This window comes from Eptatretus burgeri, chromosome 1 (genome assembly GCF_056783735.1).
Source record: "Eptatretus burgeri isolate ZD-2024b chromosome 1, Ebu_testis_v1, whole genome shotgun sequence".
Taxonomy (NCBI): Eukaryota; Metazoa; Chordata; class Myxini; order Myxiniformes; family Myxinidae; genus Eptatretus; species Eptatretus burgeri.
This window is the reverse complement of record NC_140961.1, coordinates 107,886,362-107,909,537: the sequence shown is the minus strand read 5'-3', so window position 1 is coordinate 107,909,537 and position 23,176 is coordinate 107,886,362. Positions and strand designations below refer to the sequence as shown.

The following is a 23,176-nucleotide window of genomic DNA, read 5'->3' as shown; positions in this document are numbered from 1 at the left end:
GCAACATGAAGGATGGTGGTCTTGAGGGCACTCCACAAAGGTCTTGAAGTCTTGAAGGCACTCTCTTTAGGATTCCCCAAAGCACCTAGACCCCCTCCCCCCTCCAAATCCCCACTCAGTTGTTCACAAACTCCTCAGCTGCCATGTAATACTTGAGCTTGCCAACATCCAGTCTAAGCTGGGATGGCACCATTCTCCCTGATTTCGGCTGCAACTTTAGAGTTGTTACAACAAGCCTGGTCGGTTTTGAGGAACTGAGCACTCTGGTAAACCCTGCAGTTCTGGATCATCCTCCAACGACCATCAATGAGCACATGGTCATTCTCTTTCGCCACAACACCAATATTAGAATGCCATGTCCAGCGATGAGCCTGTGGGTGCTGAAACCATTAACCAGCCACCCGAAGTCCATGACTTTTTCAAAATCAAGTAACTCAGTGCTATTCTGGTCCACAGTTCCAGACCCAAAGGGACCAACACATGCCTCATAACCATCCCTATCAGTTCCAGTCGATGCATTGAAATCCCCCAAGACTAGAAGTGTATCTCGCCTGCGTCAGTGATCAACCACATACTCGAGCGTGGCACAGAATGCATCCTTCACGGTGAGATCACTCGCCTCAGTCAGAGCATATGCAGAGACCAGGGGAATGACACCCAAGGAGTGATGAATCTTTCGTCTCCTTATACCCTCCTTGACCAGTGTTACCTCAGTTATCATGGGAGTCAACTTAATGGACACAGCGACAGCAACTCCTTGGGCATGGTAACCATGAGAGCGACCATGCCAATTATTGGTGTCACCAACCGCCACGATCTTACCACAATCCAGTCTCCAAATCTTAGATAGTGCTGCAATACTGATATTCAAACGCTTGAGCCCAGATGATGACAGAAACAGGTGATAATAATCCTTTCTTTGGGAAAGGACCTTCCAGGCACCCACCCGAAGAGACCGCTTCAGGTTAACCCAAAGAGACCGCCACCTGGTGGATGACACCTAAGCACCACCCTGACACACACTTCAGCAATCCAACCAGGGAAGGCTACCCCATTTGTTTTCCTCCGATCATCATGGTGTGGGGATCACGAAGGCTTTGCCACAATCACGTCATCTGGTGAGCCGCCTGCAAAGGACAGCTGCATAGGTGGTACACCCACGGAGTGGGTTTTCAGGTTTCTTTGCATTTTTCATATGTTTTGCAGAGTGACAGGTTTTTCGTGGCCGCAGTGCAAATCCTGCCACCAACCTCCGAAAATCAAAGTAATCCAACTGCAGAAGGACATCCGCAGACACATTTGGGCACTGGAAATGGATGGCCGTTGGCTATCAAGGAGCTCCTCTGCCCTTTGACAGTTTTTTTTTTTAATCCTGCTGGGTGTCCATATCCATACACACTCCTCACCAAAAAACCAGGTGGGAGAGATGATTTAGTCACCGACAATCCAACCAAGAAACAGATTAGTACCAGTTTACGTGATACCTGGAGGAAGACACAGATCTAATCTGGCTTGAACTGACTCTGAAGTGACCAGTCTTTGCCATGATGGCATGCAGCTCTTTCAAAGTTTCCATTGGCCTCTTGGTGGTCTCTCTGATCAGTCTCCTCCTTGCTTGATCATCCAGTTTGGAGGGACGGTCTGATCTTGGCAAGGTCTTGGTGGTACCATATGCCTTCCGTTTCTTCATGATTGTCTTCACTGTGCTCCAAGGGTTAAAACAGGTGGAGGCCAGTTAAACTGGTGTGTGATTTTGAAGGTGATTGGTCACACACGAGCTAATTTACAATTGCTAATATTGGCAAGCTGGACATTTATCCAACCAAGATATTCTGGTTTTGTATTTTTAATTAATTTTCTGAAATTTTGTTTTTCACTTTGAATTTTGAGTGATGATGCGCAAAATTAACGTGAAAAGGTGTTTTTCAATGAAATATAATACGGGTCTAGAAGGCAACAAAAGGTGAAAAATTTGAGAGGGGTGAATATTTTCTACAGCAACTGAAGGTGTATTATAAGTGCAAATCACATGCATGATATAAAATGATGAAAATGAAATAAAAAATACTTTTTTATTCAAGATTGAGGGTTTGAGAAAGTGAGGTGGCAGATGATGTAAGAGAGGAAAAGCAAAGTTAGAGAGGAAAATTGAAGAAACAGAGGATGTTAGAGAGGAAAACCAAAATAACAGAGGATGTTAGAGAGAAAAAGCAAAGTTACAGAGGATGTTAGAGAGGAAAAGCAAAGTTCCAGAGGATGTTAGAGAGGAAGAGCAAAGTGACCAAGGATGTTAGAGAGGAAATGCAAAGTTGCAGAGGCTGTTTGAGAGGAATATCAAAGTGAAAGAGGATGTTAGTGAGCAAAAATAAAGATACAAAGGATATCAGAGATGAAAATCAAAGTCGCAGAGAATGTGAGAAGAAAAGCAAAGTTACAGAGGGTATTAGAGAGGTGAACAGGACCTCTGTGTTCATAGTGATTTTCTTGCCTTTGTCGTTGGTAACAATTTTTTCATGTCTGCGAATGTCAAAGCCGTTTTCCATGGTAGAGCATCCCAGATACCTTTAATTTTCTCTTTTCCTTCGACCAATCGCTTGTCGACAAATCCCTGGTACAAGGCTTTACCTGTTGATAGTAATGAAGCCAGAGATTTTTCGACAGCTGCTCATGTGACTTGCCCGCTCACGATGTATTTTGAGAGCATCACCAACGATTACAGTACTAGAACAGACAGTCAGATTTACCTGGTTGACTAATGAACATGATGTCCAAACCAAAACATTGTCTCAGTTTTTCTTTGAGTTTCCATGATGAGTAACCTTGAATGTCCACGTCTCCATCACTTAAGTCTCTGACTATCTCTGTGAAACGGCTTTGCAACTCCGACAATAGTACCACTGATTTCTTCTTTGAAAAGACGGTTTTCCTCATTTCTTTACAAAGTTCCTTCAGACTCTTTTCATGAACTGTTTCTTGAGCTTCTTCCCTTGCAGCACGTATGTTTCGTTCCGTTATATAATGACCATAGCAAGACCGATGATACTTGGTATCATACGCAAACAAGTCTGGATATGATATCATTCGCAAGCACATTTCATGGTCATTACTCTGTTCAGCAGCATCCAAGACAAGCTGTCTTGTGGATGAGCCTGTGCCTGTTGTAATCGATGTCAACTTTTCATGGCGTTTGTTGGCTTTACCACAAATAAAACAGTCACTTCGAATGTTGAATTTAGACGTATCGCTCATTCATAGTCTGCTAGAGTTCTCTTCTGCAACATCACATGAGGAGCTTGCTGGTGTAGCCTTGGAACTAACGTAGTCTACATTAGTCTTTGTAGTCTAAGATGCTCTACAGTTCTTGTGAAAAGCAATCAGCACATTTACATTTAAAATGTTCTGTGTGAATGGAGCAATCCCGTTATATACGCCATCTCTGCATCTCTCAGTCGCATCCAGAAATGAACGAAGTCCATCATGGGTCGGGTTTTGTACCACTGTCTTTGATGTCGCTTTTTGGTTGATCAAAAGATCACAGACAACGCAGACATCTTTCGTTAATTTTCTTTGTTTGGATGGGGGCTCATCTCTCAAGTCGATAACTTTATCTAAAAAAAATGATAGATTTAGATCGATGTCTGCTATTTATAGTGCAGCAAACTGAGGCTGAAAAAAATGACCTACTCCTCCCGGTGGTGGAACAAAGCGAAACCGGTTTTAAATGGAAGGCAGTATACATGCCATTAAAGTAGTCCAGAAAGAGCGAGACTATTACTTTGATTAAATCAACATTTATCGGTATGTGGCAAACAAGCGGTTAATTAACATGGTTGTACACTTTTAAAATTTATACAACCATGATTTTCTATTACAAGACATCCATACCTTCCATTTAAAACAAGCTTCGCTTTGTTCTACCACCGGGAGGGGAAGGTCATTTTTGACAGCCCCAGTCTGCTCCACGAGAGGAAAAGCAAAGCTACACAGGATGTCAGAGGAAAATCGAAGCTGCCGAGGATGATAGAGAGGAAAAGAAAAGTAAGAGAGGATGCGAGCGAGGAAAAGAAAAGTTACAGAGGAAGATTGTGAGGAAAAGCAAAGTTACAGAGGAAGATTGGAGAGGAAAAGTAATGCCCAGAGGATGATAGAGAGGAAAAGCAAAGTTACAGAGGATGATGGAGAGGAAAATGAAAACCACAGAGGATCGTGGAGAAGAAAAGCAAAGTCACAGAGAATGTGAGAGAGGAAAAGCAAAGTAATAGAGGAAGTTGGAGAGGAAAAGCAAAGTTACAGAGAATGATAGGTGGGAAAAGCAAACTGACGAAGGATGTTGAAGAGAAAAGCAAAGTTACAAAGAATGTTGTAGAGGAAAAGCAAAGTTACAGAGGATGTTTAAGAGGAAAAGGAAAGTGACAGAGGAAGTTTGAGAGGAAAAGGAAAGTGACAGAGGATGTTTGATAGGAAAAGGAAAGTGATAGAGGATGTTTGAGAGGAAAAGGAAAGTGACAGAGGATGTTTGAGAGGAAAAGGAAAGTGACAGAGGATGTTTGAGAGGAAAAGGAAAGTGATAGAGGATGTTTAAGAGGAAAAGGAAAGTGACAGAGGATGTTTGAGAAGAAAAGGAAAGTGATAGAGGACGTTTAAGAGGAAAAGGAAAGTGAAAGAGGATGTTCGAGAGGAAGTGCAGAGTTACAGAGGATGTTTGGGAAGAAAAGCAAAGTTTCAGAGGATGGTCGATGGGAAAAGCCAAGTGAGGAAGGGTGTTAGAGAGAAAAAGCAATGGTTCAGAGGATGATGTAGAGGAAGAGGAAAGTGCCAGAGGATGTTGGAGAGGAAAAGCAACATAACAGATGATGTGAGAGAGAAAAAGCAAAGTTACAGAGGATGTTAGAGATGAAAAGCAACATAACACACTATGTGAGGGAGGAACAACAAAGTTACAGAGGATGTTAGAGAGGAAAAGCAAAGTTACAGAGGATGTGAGAGAGGAAAAGCAAAGTTACAGAGGATGTTAGAGAGGAAAAGCAAAGTTGGCGAGGATGGAAGAGAGGAAAAGCAAAGTTGGCGAGGATGTTCAAGAGAAAAGTAAAGTTACAGAGGATATTTGAGACGAAAAGCAAAGTAACAGAGGTTGTTGGAGAGGAAAACCAGAGTTACAGAGGATGTTAGGGAGGAAAAGCAAAGTTACAGAGCATGTTAGAGAGGAAAAGCAAAGTTACAGTGGATGATTGATAGGAAAAGCAAAGTTGCAGAGGATGATTGATGGGAAAAGCAAAGTGACCAAGGATGTTGAAGAGAAAAGCAAAGTTACAAAGGATGTTGGAGAGGAAAAGCAAATTTACAGAGGATGGAAGAGAGGAAAAGGAAAGTGACAGAGGATGTTCGAGAGGAAGTGCAGAGTTACAGAGGATGTTTGGGAGGAAAAACAAAGAGAGCAAGGATGGCAGAGAGAAAAGCGAAATTTCCGAGGGTGATACTGAGGAAAAGCAAAGTTTCAAAGGAAGTTTGATGGGAAAAGCAAAGTGACGAAGAATGATAGTGAGGAAAAGCAATGTTTCAGAGGATGGTGAAGAGGAAAAGCAAAGTTACAGAGGAAGATAGAGAGGAAAAGCAAAGTTACAGAGGATGTTGGAGAGGAAAAGCAAAGTTACAGTGGATGATTGATAGGAAAAGCAAAGTTAGAGAGGATAAGCAAAGTTACAGTGGATGATTGATAGGAAAAGCAAAGTTAGAGAGGAAAAGCAAAGCTCCAGAGGAATGGTTGAGAGGAAAAGCAAAGATCGAGAGGATGTTCGAGAGGAAAAGCAAGTGACATAGGAGTAGTAGATATATGGGGTTTCTCAGGCAACCATGCAAATTAATGGGGTGAAGGGGAAAAACTCTTTGAATTGATCCCAAAAACCCCTAAACAGGAGTCTAATTCCTCCCCCCCCCCCCCATAAAATGTATATGGAGAACTCTCTGACTCGAGACCCATCAGGACAAAAAGAGAATGATTTTCTGCCATACAAGCTCATGTTAAATTGAGACTGTCTCAGGGCCCAAAAAAACCTCATACAAATTAATAGGGGAAGCTTTCTTGCTCAAGGCCCATCAGGTCAAAAGAGGAGAATGATTTTCTCTCCCCCCTCTGACTCTCGGTCCATGGGGTCAAAAGAAGAGATCAATCCCTCCCCCATTACTTACTCCATTCAAAGAGTGAGGCAATGAATATTTGATCATGTTCTACTTCAGGTAATAAATAAATAAATTTTCCGATGACATTCATCGCCATCGAGTATGTTCACAAATATTATTTTAGAACTTCGTTCTTGGTCTAAATATCTTTGTTGGGCAGAAATAAAATGATAAACTTCTCTCAATGCTCTTGTTTGACCACCTCCTGGGCCACAGATTATTTTTTGCAGAAGCCACGCCCACTTTCCCTAAACCACGCCCACTTTTCAGAAGCCACACTCACTTTTCATAAGCCACGCACACTTGTCATGACCCATGCAAACTTTTCCTAAGCCCTGCCCACTTTTACTAAGCCCCACCCTCTTTTGTGAGGACCACCTTCTCTTACATCATTTCCTGTTAATCGATTTTCCAAAGAATTCTCCATTTTGAAAAAGGAAACCTTAATCGAATTTCTTATTCGATACTTAATCGATTATACTTCGATTTTCCAAAGAATTCTCCATTTTGAAAATTTTTTCTCCATTCTAACAACATCTGACTCACAAGGCTTACATGGGCTTGCCCAGGGATTTTCCAAATAATTCTCCATTTTGAAAACACTTTCTACATTCTCACAACATCTGACTCACAAGGCTTGCCTGGGCTTGCCCAGGGAATTTTCAAAGAATTCTCCATTTTGAAAAAGGAAACCATACCCACCAGTCTTTCTCTTTCAAAGCTTCAAACCCAGACTCCATTTTAAACATATTTTTACTTTTACTGAGAATGGACTGCTGTGCTGAGCTTCAGTGGGATGACTTTGGAGTTCCTTGGAGTTCTACTTGTATGGAACTAAACCTTCACTTGATGAACTGGATTCAAACCTCTTATCTATTGAGGTAAGATTTTATTTTCCTATTTACAGAGTTTTATTTAAGCATATAATAATTTAATAATTAAATCACTTAATTAATACATTATTATTTTCTCTCACAGGAAATTGTATCTGAAATACAAAATGAAAATACTGCTTTTGCCACAACTTGGGACGAAAATTGTTGGTTTGGTCGAAGACCTTATGAGCGATCAAGACCCACAGAACGAGCTCGTCCTTGATAACCCAACCAAAGAGTTATACCTTGGAGACCAGCAAAATCCTGAAAAAGTGTTTTACAGCAATAGTACTCATTGTGAGTTATCAAGACAATACCCACTGAACAAGTTATACCTTGATGAGCCAGAATACAAGTTTTACCTTGGAGACTCACAAATTTTGAAAAAAATCAGTAAATGAGTTCTACTTTGATGGTTTAAATACCTACCTTCGAGACTCGGGAAAAGGGTTGTGCCAAGATAGTTCTATATATGGAACCTACCTTGGAGACTCACTAATTTCAGACATTTTGAAAAATGGAGATTTCCTTGATGATCCACAGTTATACTATGTGAGATCTATTACTGAAACCCCCAAAAATTGGAAAAATAGAGTTTTCCTTGATGATCCACAGATATACTATGTGAGATCTATCACTGAAACCCATAAAAATTGGAAAAATGGAGTTTCCCTTGATGATCCACAGTTATATTATGTGAGATCTATCATCGAAACCCACAATATTTCTGGAAATTGTGATTCTACCTTGGAGTCTTGGATAGATGGTTATATTTTTGGAGACTTGAAATGTGGGTTCTGGTTTGATAACTCACAATGTGATACATATCTTGGAAACTCAACAGGAATGTGGTTATACCTTGGAGACTTGGAAAGTTGGGTTTATTTTGGAGACTTGAAATGTGGTTTCTACCAAGACTCTTGGGGATCTCAACCTATCGATGTGATTCCTTGTTGGATGGTGCTTGATGAGAGCAATATCAAAAAGTTCTGGGAGGAAAGTGCAGGAAAGTTCTTGCTCCCCCTTTCTACTTTATCAAACTTGAAAGCCTTAAAAGACAGAATTGGAAGAAGAGAAAAAAACATAAAAAAATATACTGTTGAAATACGTGTTTAAAAAAAGATATTGTGTTGGGAGAGGGTTGGGTTGGGGTTGAGAATTTGAATGTGAGGGTTAGGGCAGGTTTGCGTTGGGTTTGAGATTTAGAATGTGAGGGTTAGGGTGGGTTTGCCTTGGGGGTGAGATTTTAAATGTGAGGGTTAGGATTTTGAATGTGAGGGTAAGGGTTGGGGTTGATTATGCTCCCTGTTATATTATCACTCTCACACACACACACACACACACACACACACACACACACACACACACACACACACACACACACACACACACACACACACACACACACACACACACACACACACACACACACACCAACAAAAGTCAAGTCTTGACTATTCAGTTGAAGATTCTGTGTTTGGGGTTCACAGATCTAAGAACGTCCCCCATTGCATACACACCAACAAACAAAAGTTAAGCCTTGACTGTTCAGTTGAGGATTCTGTGTTTGGGGTTCACAGATCCAAGAACATCCTCCTTGACACACAATATATATATATATATATATATATATATATATATATATATATATATATATATATATATATATATATATATATATATATATATATTTTTTTTTTCATTCAACCCTGTTATACACCTCGGACTTGCTCCTCGAGTGTCCATAAAGGTGGAGAGGAGAGTGAAGTGCCAACCTATTGCTCCCATGAGTATTATCTGCTTAGTTTTGTCTTTCGTAATCACTGTGAATAAAATGAACCTAAAATCTCTTCCCATTCTAAATCATATACCTTAGAAGTCGAAGGAACTGTATCTATTACATCAACAATTTTGAAAAAGTTCATTCGTCCACCGCTTTGTATAGCCATTTTCAAAATGAGATTTCCATCTATATATTCTGACTATATCACCAACTTTGAACTTAGGCTTTTTAACATTAATCTATTTTTTCATATTTTAATTTTGTAAATGTTTCTGATGGTTTCATATTCGTTGACGTGTGAATCGTGTCATTATACTTATCTACAATATCCTGAATAAAAGATGACCATTGTTGAGAACCGAGTTGTGTGAATTTTTTATATAGTCCATCTTTTAAGGTAACATTAAAGCGTTCAATAACAACGGCTTTTCCTTCATTAAAGGTATTGGAAAATGCAATACTGTTATTTTTTTAGAAAATTCATAAATTTCCTGTTATAAAACTCTCTACCCTCATCAGTCCACAATTTTTTAGGTTTTCTCTTACTTTTATGAAATATCTGTTGAAAGGCGAACATTAGAGTATTACCTGTTTTGTTTTTTTTAAAGGGACAACCCACGCATATCTACTGCTCAAATCAGTCTGTCTATAATTCCAGCAATCTCTATGTGTGTGTGTGTGTGTGTGTGTGTGTGTGTGTGTGTGTGTGTGTGTGTGTGTGACCGCTGTTTCTCGACAACCACTGGTCCGATCTAATTGAAACTTGCCAGGTATATTGCTGCGGCCCTGAGGATGTGCCTTTTCAAGGTTTGATATTAATCGGACAAGTGCTTCCCAAGTTATTCCCATTTATTTACCAAACCAATGACAAGACACGTTGTTGCGTGGGCGTGGTCGATGGGGAAGGGAAGCTCAGCCGCATTCCCCATTATGAGTTACAATGTACGGGATTCCGGAGAGTGATGACTTCGTGTATTCTAATAATTTCTCGATTTCTTATGCGGCATTTATAGATTAACACAATGCCGCAAGTTATAATCGTTTTCATATAAGACTGTGCATAAATTTCGGTAACATCAGAGTGCTGGTGTGCTTCGAACCAGGAAGTAATTTTTTCTCTCTTCTCTTCTCTTTTTGTTTTTCCTTGCAAGGACATTGCAAAAAGGCAAAATACGTTGGCGCTAATTGAATAATCGGCCATTAAAACCTAAATTGTGAATCATTGTAACTGTGATATGCGAACTTCCACGCCATGCACGTACGGGCACGCGAGAGCGAAGAAACGGCCTGACAGCTTCTTGTTTGTTGCTCGCGGTTGGAATATTTATTTATTGTTTTTATTATTTTTTTTTTTTAAGGGCACGTACTCGTAAGGGTTAAAGCATACTTGTACCCCTTATCATTATTGAGTTCAATCAAATCAGCGGACCAGATATAATCAACTTCCTTGGAATAAAACTTCCTTCTCTGAAACTTTGTGAATATTGGTTTATGTAATTCATCAGCTAATTGTTCTTCAGGCTGAATTACATCATTAGAGCCTATAAGTTTTTTGAATTTCCAAGTCCAAGTTTCAATTTATCACTGATCATCTTCTTCACGATGAATCTAACAACTTTTTCTCTCAAGGTTGGATTTTGTATCGGAGACAAACTATACAACATTTCTCTATAGGCTTCATGTTTTTCCAACAAAGTTGTGGTATTCCCATAATCAATATCGTGCCTCATGCAGACTTCATCAACCCTATTGATGGGTTTACTCCATGGTTTAGGATTGTCTGCCTCATCTAATCTTTTATCCAAGTTTGTGCCTGGACCACAGAAAGAATATCCTGGTAGATGTAATTCCCCTGGTATTCCAGTAGTTGTAAATTTACTTCCTGATAAAAGCTTTTGTATATCTACTCCACGTTTGTGTTTGGAGAAAAATTGACACTTTTTTGAACCACACACTGAACATGTACCTTTTGTATAACCCTATTATTTTAACTTTTAAAACATGAAATATTTTTAGTGTTAGTTTTCTTTTTACATTTGAGACAATAACTCATTTATTTATGAGAAAAATTCCTGCAGAGTGCAAAAACCTTTTTAGTTTCCAACATGCACATTCAAATCTTAAGTTTTTAAAACAAAAAGAATCCTCAGAAATGTCTTCACTCTCTCCTCCATTTATTTAAGAAAAAAATGAAAAACTTTAATTAACGTCAATATCTTTCGTTTGAAAACGATGACAATAGTCTTGTCGAAAATATTGCTAATAGACTTGTCAATTCTTTGTTTTCCTCCTCGGTACATTGAGATTTATTTATTTTCTGTAATACCTTCAATCTTTTTTAGATCTCACTGGTTTCCATATTTTCATATTTATTTATTCTCTCTTTCCTTCCTCTCCTCCCTCTCCTCCTTTTCTCTCTTCTCTCTCTTCTCTCTCTCCTCCTTCTCTCTCTTCTCCTTCTTCTCTCTCTTCAACTCCTTCCTCATCCCTTACATCCCTCATTCCTCATCCCTTGAATCGCTTACACCCCATAGAATATCATACATATATTCATCGGGATTTCTTGTTATTCCTGTATCCAAAATATTTTTTTTTTACAACAGGAAACCGATAAAATTTCTTTTCAATTTCTAAAAGAGCCTGACGTTTTCTTAATTTTATAATTTTTTTCATTATTTAACATTTTAATTAAATCCAAAGTTGTTGGTTTATCAACATCAGCATAATGCCAATCTTTTATTGAAAATACCTCATTCTTATGTTGTAAAAAAGAAAAATGACCGTTTTTACAGCCATTTTTCCCTGCTGTGCAGGGGTTTGGCTTTTTCTTGAGGCAATGTTTTATGGCCGGATGCCCTTCCTGACGCCAACCCTGGTCGCCTCTTACGACACACAGGGATATGGTACACCTATTCTCACCGGGGCATACACCGGGACCAGTACACTGGCACTCATTTCGCCGACCTCGGAAGGATGACAGGCTGAGTCAACCCCCTGGTGTTAATTCAGCAGCCAACGGGGCTTGAACTCAGGACACTGGGATCCCAAGCCGCCACCCTAACCACTAAGCCAACACCAGGCTTATTCTTATGTTGTAGAACATATTTATTAAAATACCGAATACCCTTTTCTTGAAGGTATGCTTGGACACAGAAATGATAATTTTCTTGAAGCCTTCTTGCTGTCATTTATGTATGAGAAATATATGACAGAATAATATCATGGCACGAAACACCTCCCTATCTTCCCATAGTGAAATCATTTTGTATTTCCTTACTTATTATATATAATCCTGTTTTTTTCTGTTTTCATGATATAAACTCGGGCAAAACCATTATTATATTTACCCTTATTAAATTCTTTTATTTGTTGTTTACTAATCGTGCTTCCACAAAACTCATTCTCTATACCAAGTGGATAATATTCTTCCTTTCGAGACTGATTTAATTGTTCAAGGCCTTCTAGGTCAATTTTAAATGACCAATTATACCCAAAATCATTCACATAATACCCCCATTTTTCTATTCTCAAACAAACGATACGCCCTTCTTTATAAAAAAAAAATATTTTAACTGGAACTATGAATTCTGTATGACGTGGAGATAAAATCAACACTTCTATATCTTTGGAATACACGGCCGTTTTATTCAAGGATATATATATATATATATATATATATATATATATATATATATATATATATATATATATATATATATATATATATATATATATATTGTGATAAATCACTTAATCTCAGAAAGTCAGTTGGGTTTGGATAATTTTTTAATTTATAAACATTTTTCATATTAATATTTTTTGTTCTACTATATTTCTGTCGTTCAGCCTGTGCCTTTGTGTAATAATTTGATAAATCAATATCCAGTTCTTGGGATGCACCAAAGATGCTTTTAAAAAAAAAAATTAAATTAAAAGTAAAGTAGCAGAGGATTCTGTGAGACAAACAAAACGGTTTCCTGACCCGATATTAAGTCATTTATATTAGATAAAAAATAATGTCATTAAAAAATTTATTTTTGTTGAGTTGAAATCACTCATATAGACATAATTGTCCACAACACTTGAAATTTAATTCTTGGACTTGAAATGTTTGATAAACACCATTCTGTAAGAATTTTATGACTTCAACAGGTGGTGGAAGACCAAAACGATCAAAATAATATTTGTCTTGACTATTAAAAATACAAACCGAATGAGAACCGTTCCCATTATTATCTTCTAAGTTCATGATAATATTCTTTGTATGTTTAGGCACATTTGTTAATTCATCTCTCATACAAATAACCACATTTTGAAATTTTTGATTTTTTACAATATTTGACAAGTTGTAAATTTGATGTTGTATTCTTTCCAAATTCATTAAACCACTCATCAATGCTTATTTACTTATTAGAAAGATATCATCCATTACACCTTTTAGTTAATTTTACACCTGCTTGTGCGATCGAAGAAAGCATATGTCCAACTAACAATCTCGCTTTATCAGGCAGACCTTCAAGTTTTTCAGCAAAATCTACAATTACACCACTTCCACTAATTTGTTTCTCCAACTCTTTGTTATGTCTTTCCAATTCTTTTTGAGCCCGGAGTTGAGCCTTCCTTTCATTGCATTTTTCACCGCTGTTGAAATACCACCCGTCAATGCTCCAACCGCACTTAAACCAGCAAATAAAGGAATTAGAAATGGGAGAAATCATCCACTCGTCTCTCTTATTGAATATTTTTTCAACATTGGTTTTGTCATTTTAATTTTAAGTGAGCCAGTATCGTTCAAGATTTTACCCTGTTCTCTTGTGGGCAAAACATCAATTCTTACTGCTCCTTTTCTCTGAATTGTATTAACGTTAATTGAAAAAAGCCTTTTGATTTTGAACACAAGATGATATTTTATGAAGATTTATTTGATTAACGTATACCCCAGTTGGTACTTTGCCACTCATTTATTTAATAAAAAATTACGTGAGACTAATCATAACACCATTATCTGTATTAACCTGCAATTCTGTTTCTTCCAAAAGCAAACATTATGTATCAACTTCTTTACTCTCTCCTCTTTCAATGTATAGGGAAGTATCCACTCGATTAGACTTTATAGCTTCCTTTTGAGCGCTCAGGTCAAACGCATAGATTGTATACAAACTTTTAAATGCTGTCATATCCAAAATAGGTTCTTTATTTCGATTACTTTCACACACCTTTTGGTAAGACTTGTATGCTTCAGCAAAATCATTTTTTTCCCAATTAATTTCCAATATATCTCGTGGATAAAATGTTCCATCTCAAGAAATGCGAAGTTGTTTCACCTTAGCATTATCACTCAATGCATTGTTCTTATCTGTAGCAGTATCACCATCTGGTTTTTAAAAAAATGATCCGCAGATATCGTGGCTTTCCTTCCAGAACACCCAAATTCCGTGTGTAAGTGGTTTGGCTTAGTTTAACATGTTGACATCTTCCTTTGAGGTATGATACACTGAGTAGTTTCTTTGAGTTAAGTCTTCTGTTCAACATCTCTTCTGTTTTAAGATTAGGAGTATGTTCACTAATATACCAACTCATTTCATCAATTACAAATTTAGTCTGATCATCAAAAGCATTACCAACACCAAAAAGTAATCTATTTTCATTATCATTCCTTTGTAGTTGAAATCTAATTTTAAGATCATACAGAACTTTATCATGATCACAAAATCCAAATATACCTTGAAGAAGAACTGGCACAGTAAAACTATTAACTGCTTTTGTATCATCATTTTACATTCCTTTCCTTTGAGTATATCCCGGGTCTGTGTTTGTTCCAGTTGACATATCAGGAATAAAACCTTCGACAGCCCCCTTTCCAATTCTATCACTGAATGAATATAGTGTAAATTTCATCTCTTCAGATACAGCAGAAATATAATCAACCGCTTCTACTTCTTGTGTTCCAATGTACAAATGAACACTATCAAACATTTTCCAGAAGAAATCAATTTACGAGTGTAGCGCTTGTGTTACTCCCAGCTTTAGAGAATGTAAATTTACACAAAAAGAAACTTTCTGATAGATTCAAATAAGTTTGTTTATTATTTATTTCAAAACTTTTTGTACCAATTGCATTCCAGTCTGTTCCAGTTATTGCATTTACCTTGAAGTAATCTTCTTTTTAGTGGAGTTTGAGATGACATTGGTATCATCCAAATCATAGATATGAGCAATTGCTCCAATACTTGTATTTATTTAGGTAAAAAGATGTTAAAACTTTTGAAACCCTGACCCAAGTATTTGAATTATTTTCTGTCGTTCTTGGGGAGACAACTGAGTTTTGCCTTTCTTAATTTATTTTATTGCTTGTAATTTATCAGATTCCTTTTGGGCATCTTTTATGCTCTTTACAGCACCTGCGACATTTTCCACAGCAGAAGCAGTTGAACCAATTACGTCTTTATGTTTAAGAATAGTTGAACCGATACCCATTAGAGTATCAATTATCCCATCTACTCTAAATTGATGTCCGACACCCCTTTGTCTCTTACGTTTATAGTATCCTCCACCAAGATACATACCTTCACCCTTGTAGTATAGGAAAAGGAACATCCCATCCCCTGTAATTATTTTATAATTTCGCAACTCGTGCTTCCTCACAATAATCTTCATATTTATTTATTGGAAAACTGCACGTAGGTGAATTCTGATGGATATAACTTCTCCATTAAAGGAAATCATATGATTATCTTGGTTGGTTATCCTAAAATTTATTCTGTGTATGGTTTTTCCTGACACAGGGAGATAAACCAAATTTTTGGGTTCCATATTGAATTTATCACCAATTGGGGTTGAGTATGCGCTGAAAGAAAATAATGTATTTGTTTTTATTCCATCATTATAAGCACCATCAATCAAATCACAGTGAATTAATACCGAATTTATTCCTGAGGATATTTGAATGACATTATCACTGTAAAACGTCCCATTAGTTTCAATCTTTTTTGAAGAGAAACCGAATAACTCTCCAAATGAATGATCAATTGTGAAATCCACCTTTTAGTTATTTTTAAGTTTTTATCGTTGATTTTGAAGTAAGTTTATGAATATCTATGACAATATTTTTTGGTTCATCACCCTGTTCTTTCATAAGACGAACAATTTCGGAAGATATTTGAGAAATCTTATATGCTCTGGGTGAAACTGTTATCGTTTTGCATCCACTTCCCGGATTATAACTAAACTTGTCATTTTTCTCGGTTATATTAAATAAGGTATTATAAGTTTCCATGGACAAAAAAGATGCCTCATATTCTTTTGTTGGGTTAGGTTGTGGAGGGTATGGGAATTAAGATGTGTGGTCGCTTGTTGAGAAATTAAAACTAAGGATTGTGCTTCTCATCTTATTTAATATGAGATAAAATGTCTTTATATTGATATTTATGAATTATTTTCATGTTCATAAACTGGTCTAAAATGGCTGATGCCTCATTAGAACAATTATTTCCAGCCTTCTTACGACTGAACAACAATAACAGTCTATAAATTAATTGTGATGGGTCATTTGGAAGAAAACAAACACCTGAACCAAGGATACTTAAAGCCTAAATAATGTGTTTCTCCTTCTCATTCTTCCTACTTTTACCAGAAATACTAACCCTATAATTAAGAGTGTTAAGCAGATCAATATATACTCTATCATCATTATTTTTCATATCCAATGGTTTATCAATATACTTTGATTCATACCTCACAGTTGAACCTTGTCTTCCATCTTTTGTGAGAAGAAACATTAATCTCAGAGTTAGTTTAACAGGGGGTTGAGCAGAACGCAAGAACTTTAATTCATCATTAAATATCAATACCTTTTCTTGAACAAGATGAAATATTGCTGGTTATTCTGTTGGGATGAGTCCTGCTTTGGTTTTTGAATCCGCTGAATATTCATTGTTTTGAAGAGCATTCACAATATAATCAGGGGATCGATTAATCTCTTCCAAGTTGTTGAAATAATCCTTCATCATCATATTCTAATTCTCCAATATGCTCTAATTCTTCCTCCGTCATTTGTCTAAAATCTTTTTTATCATTTGAAGTTTTTTAGAATTATATTCTATTGTGGGAACTGTGGAAACATTTATAATTTTTTTCTTGGGAAGTTTTTAAAAGTGGTTAAAAAAATTTCTCTTGTTTTCTTTCAAATGCTTCTTCACCCATTAGTTTCTGGCTGCATTTCTTCTTTATGTTTTCCTGTTGTTTTTCAACTTTTGAAACCAACTCTTGATGTTCCTTCAATCTTCTTGCTCTTTCTTTCGCATCCTTTTATTTATTGGAAAATATAATTTCATATCTCATCTTGTTTCACGACAATATATTTATATTTTTTAGTCGTGTGCTTCAGGTAATCCCCAAATTCATTTTTACTAAATAATGTAGAACAATTATCTCTCCAAAAATTGTTTATATCTATTGAGTTTAACTTGAATAAAATAAAAGTATTGGCATTGTTTCTGATGGAACGATGAGGAAGTTGAAAGTATGCTTGACTATGATAAATACAATTACAAGAAGAATGTCTCCCTCTTGTGAGTAGCAGTCCATTACCGTTTGGTTTCTCTCATGAACACAATCATCAAAGATAACGAGGTTCTTTTTTGATTTATCCAAATCTTGGGGAGACAGTATATCATCCGTTTTATCACTAAGAATACAAGTTATCGGTTTTGATTTCTTTTTATATCTCTGTGTATCACAAAATAGTTGTATTATATCATCAATGTTATAATCATTTAGATTGTTTTGATGTTTAAATAAAGCTATTGTATCTTCTTTTTGAAGACGAGTATTAAAACCTTGTGAGAGTTGTTGATACTCTGGTTGAAAACTTGACTTTGTGAAAATTATTAAATTATCATAATCTAAAAAGTTGGGAGTGAGGAGCATCTTTAAAAGTAAGCAGGTTTTTCCACATCCACTTGAACCAACTATGAGGCATCTTAATGAATTTGGGAGATTTTTATGGTTGTTAAATTTTATCTTATTTTCCCAAATGGGTAAAAAAATCATTCATTTATATATTTGGAAAACAGGTTATTTAATTTATTATTGGCTTTTTTCGAAACTCTATATTTTATCCTAAGTTCAGGTTTAATTTCAAGATTATCCATTATTTTATTTATGCAATATCTTGTGTTGATATTTCCCTGAAAATGACAATCGTGAATAAATATAACAACAATCCTTTGAACATTTCTCAAATACTTTCAGTTTCTTCCCTTGTAAGGAAAGGTGTGTTATCACCCTCATACTTTACATTCATTTCTCTCATCAATCTTGTAAAGTAATTCATTTTTGGTGTAAATCTAAAATAATTATTATCCTTTTCATATTTTTTTTGTTCATTATCATTAATAATATCATCATTAATTAATAATATCATCATTAATTAGAAGATAATCACAGAATATACATTGTTTATAGACTTTTGACTCTGTGTTGGCTATCGAGTGCAGCTTGTGGCTGCTGGTTCCATCATTGTTTGGGACCTGGCTTTTTGCTGCCGATGCAGTGTCCCCTTACCAGTACACTGGTGCTCATTTTGCCGACCTCGGAAGGATGGCAGGCTGAGTCAACCCCCTAGTGTATTAATTCAGCAGCCCAAAGGGGCTTGAACTCAGGATCCTTGGATCCCAAGCCGCCGCCCTAGCCACTAAGCCAACACCAGGCTTGACTGTGTTTAATCCCCATCTTTCACACGCAGGACAATTCTCAAGTTTGTCATTTGGAGAATCAGGGAATTCAAGAGGCTCAAAAAATCGAGTAAACTATTCATATTTATAAAGTAAAACTTTACTTAAACAGAAATTCATCTTCGGTGTCATCTTCGATACTTTCAGAATCATCTATAAAACTACTTTCATAACTATGAACACAAAACACTCGGTATCATAACTGTCGTTTGAACACAAACTCTCGGTATCATAATCACTCTCATAATCTTCAAAATCTTCTGTTGAATAATGACTCATTTAATTAGGAGAAAAAACATTACCATCTATATCTATATACTTTTTTTCATTAACAGATTCAACTACAACATTTTTAATACTAAAGGTAATTTTAAAATGATCCTACACTACTATTGAACGAAATGTCATTTCAGCTGATATATTAACATCCTTTATTTCATCAGGATTTACATATTTCGGGTTGTTGAAAAAAATACAAATTTCTCCTTGCATATTACAGATGGTCTTATCTTTTCTTTCTGAAGCTTCATCCTTGAGGTTTTTCTTTTTTGATACTTTTTCTTGTTTCATTCCTTTTTCTAGTTTTCAATATGTTGTCAGAAGGAGAGGTGAAACTTCTGTTAGATCTACTTTAATTGATGTTCTTCCAGATATACTAAAAGCCCTTCCACTGAAGGAAATTGAAGAAGTCATATTATTCACCATAATTGTATTTATCCAATAGTTGTTATATTTATCTTTATTCAATTTTACATCCTCAACATATTTATCAGTATCTTTTACAAATGGAGAGATTGATTGAACTTGTCTTTTGTGTCTTGAGACATTGTATTTATTAAGTGAAAAAAAGTTGGAGGATAAATTTGTTTTAAGCACGAATTCACCGATAAATTAAACGAAATTTTCATCAAGAAAATTTTCGTTTAAGTAAAGTTTTATTATATAAATATGGTGAATACAACGTACTGCGATGTTTGTAATCATGAATGTAATTATTATAAAAAAAAAACACCTGCAAACCAACAAACACACATTCATTCTCTTCAGACAAATATCTCCACTTGACCAAGATACAAAACATTGTGATAAGAGTGATAATAATATTCTTAAAAAGAATGATAATAAACATCTTCAATCATGCAAAAACAAGAACAATGAAGAAAGGGAGGGTGCCACTAAATTCTCCATTGAAACCACTGATGAAGCATTTAAAGGACATATAAAAATAAGATTGTTTCGCTTTCAAGACCCCGGACCATCCTCAATCATTGAAGCTGTTGATATGGTTAAACAAAGTATGAAAACTATAATTAAAAACACATTAAGTGAAATGAAAACTTTTAAGTTTTATATGGTAGTAAAATGGAAAATGGCAAGACAAGACGATGAAACTACTCCCTATATGAGGACAACCCCTCACTTTATCTCATCATTTCAATATTTTGTAAGATGTGATGTTTACGATGATCTCCAGAGACAAGAACAAGATGTTGATAACACTGTAGTCGGTAGTGGATTTACTCTCACAAAAATAATCTTTTTCGATATACACATCTTAAAATCAGTTCCTCTTCAAGCTTCTTCTTTTATTGATTTACCAAAAAGATAAAACTTAAGAAAGCGGTTGTTAATATTCAAAACAAAGATAATAAATGTTTTCTATGGCCTGTTCTTGCTCACATACATCCTCCACAATGGAATCCTGAAAGGGTTAAACATTATAAGAAATACGAGAATACATTAAATGTTAAAGATTTAAAGTTTCCAATGTCATTGAGAGATATTCCTAAATTTGAGAAAATGAATAATCTATCTGTTAATGTATATGGATTAACGGATACAAACAAAGTTCAGATATTACAAATTTCAAACAACTATAAAAATGATGAAACACACATTGACCTTCTCCACTTTACTTCAGAGGAAAAAATCAACATTATGCTTTCATCAAAAATTTCTCAAGATTAACAAAATCACAAATATATAAGAGAAAATGTAAAACGTATCCTTGTAAGCGATGCCTCAACTCCTCTCACACAAAAGAACGATTAAATCAACATTCAAAATATTGCAGTAATCATAAATCAACCGTAATTAATTTACCAAAAGCAGGTTTAAGCATATCATTCAAAGATTTTAACAAATCTATAAAACATACGTTTGTGATATATGCTGATTTTGAAAGTATCCTTGAAAAGATAGATACTGTTTCTCCAAATCCAAATAAATCATACACAAATATATACCAAAAACATACTCCTTTTGTTTTTGGTTATTATATCAACTCAGCTGTTGGTGATGAATGCAGCAATTTCGAACTTTATAGGGGGGATGATGCCTCAGAAGAGTTTGTAAGACGATTGGAAAAAGATTGCATAAGACGAAGAGAAATAATGGTGAAAACCTACAAATCAATGTCAATAACACAGGAAGAGCAAGAGGAATTTAGAGAGAAAAGTAGCTGTCATATTAGTGATGAGGAAATTGAGGGAGAGGCCAAAGTTAGGGATCACTGTCATCTCACTGGTAAATATAGAGGTCCCGCTCATTCTTGTTGTAATATTACTTACAAATCTCCAAATTTTATTCCTGTCTTTCTTCACAACAATGCTCACTATGACACACATCTATTTATAAATGAACATTCAAAGACATTCGGAAATATTTTCGCCGTTCCAAACATATCAAAAATACATCTCATTCACAAAATTGATTTATACATCCCCCATAACCCATTTCAGATTTATTGACACATACAAGTTTATGGGAGATTCATTATCTGAGTTAGCATCAAATATTAAAAACTTCCCGAGTCTTAAATCATATTTCTCAAATCAAGAAGAGATTGACCTCCTATCACAAAAGGGAATATATCCGTATGACTATATGGATTCATTTGAGAAGTTTAAAGAAACACAACTTCCTTCAAGGGAAAGTTTCTATGGAAAGTTAAATAATACTCATATTTCTGATGAAGATTATACACATGCTGAAAAGGTTTGGGAGAAGTTTAATATAAAGAATCTTGGGGAATATCATGATTTATATCTTAAAACTGATGTACTGTTATTAGGTGATGTGTTTGAAACTTTTAGAACAGTCTGTCATAATAAAAATTCTTATGGATTAGACCCTGCTCACTATTACATGGCCCCAGGTTTGGATTGGAGTGCTATGTTAAAAATGACAAAACAAAATTTGGAATTAATCAGTGATATAGATATGCTTTTAATGATGGAGAAGGCTAAAAGAGGAGGAATATCTTAAGTATGTTCCAAGAGATATGCTAAAGCAAATAAAAAAAATCTTCCTGATTATAATAAGAATGAGGGCAACTCTTACCTGATGTATTATGATGCTAACAATTTGTATGGCTGGGACATGTCTCAATCTTTACTTTATGGGGAAGTTAAATGGGTTGAAGAAAAACATTATGAAAAAGTTATACTTGATATTGTTATCTCCTCTGAAAAAGAATTGGATGTGGCTGAAGTTGGATATTATTTTGAGCTTGATTTAAAATACCCTGAAGATCTTCATAATAAACACAAAGACCTACCCTATGCCTCCAATAAAGAAAGTCCGAGAAAAGAATGGTTGATTACCAAGTCATTTAATATATAAGGTAAATCTTCAGAAAAACCACTTACTATATTAAATGATAAAGAAAGTTATGTTTTACATCAAAGGAACTTGAGACAATATTTATTTGCTGGGTTGAGAGTGAAGAAAATTCAGATTTTGAAATTTAAACAAAGTCATTGCTTAGAGAAATATATTGATTTTATACAAAAAAGAGAAAAAAACGCAGAAACAAATTTTGAGAAGAACTTTTATAAATTCATGAATCATGCTGTATTTGGAAAGACTGTGGAAAATGTTAGGAATCGACAAAACATAAGACATTCTACATCTTGGAAACAGGCTTCAAAGTTAATTAATCGACCCATTTGGAATGAGCAGAGGTGTTTTCAGAGAACTTTTGTGCTATTAATTTGAAAAAAATATTATTAAAATGAATAAACCCATTTATATCGGAATATCAATTCTTGACTTGTAAAGTTGGAGGATGTAAATCAAGTTGGAGGATGTAAAGAAAAAAATAAATATCCTTGAATGGACTGAAAACTTTGATGGTTATCAATTAAACAATGGACAAACAATTTACTATAATCTGAAAATGATATGTGGCTCAGGAGGTAGTCAAACAGGAGCATTGAGAGAAGTTTATCGTTTTTTTCAGCTCAACAAAGATATTTAGACCAAGAACGAAGTTCTAAAATAATATTTGTGAACATACTCGATGGCGATGAATGTAATCGAAAAATAATTTATTATCTGAAGTAGAACATGATCAAATATTCATTGGCTAACACTTGGAATGGAGGAAGTAATGGGGGAGAGATTGATCTCTTCTTTTGACCCCATGGACCGAGAGTCAGAAGGGGGAGAGAAAATCATTCTCCTCTTTTGACCTGATGGGCCTTGAGCAAGAAAGCTTCCCCTATTAATTTGTATGATGTTTTTTTGGGGCCTGAGACAGTCTCAATTCAACAGGAGCTTGTATGGCAGAAAATCATACTCCTCTTTTGTCCTGATGGGCCTCG

At 35.6% G+C, this 23,176-nt stretch overlaps 1 protein-coding gene across 6 annotated transcripts in view; it reads left to right on the top strand.

Moving 5' to 3' along the window:
• The window catches only part of LOC147035139 (myelin transcription factor 1-like protein), a 731,493-nt gene that overhangs the window by 90,166 nt on the left and 618,151 nt on the right, over positions 1 to 23,176 (top strand). The gene's annotated exons all lie outside the window — the stretch shown is intronic.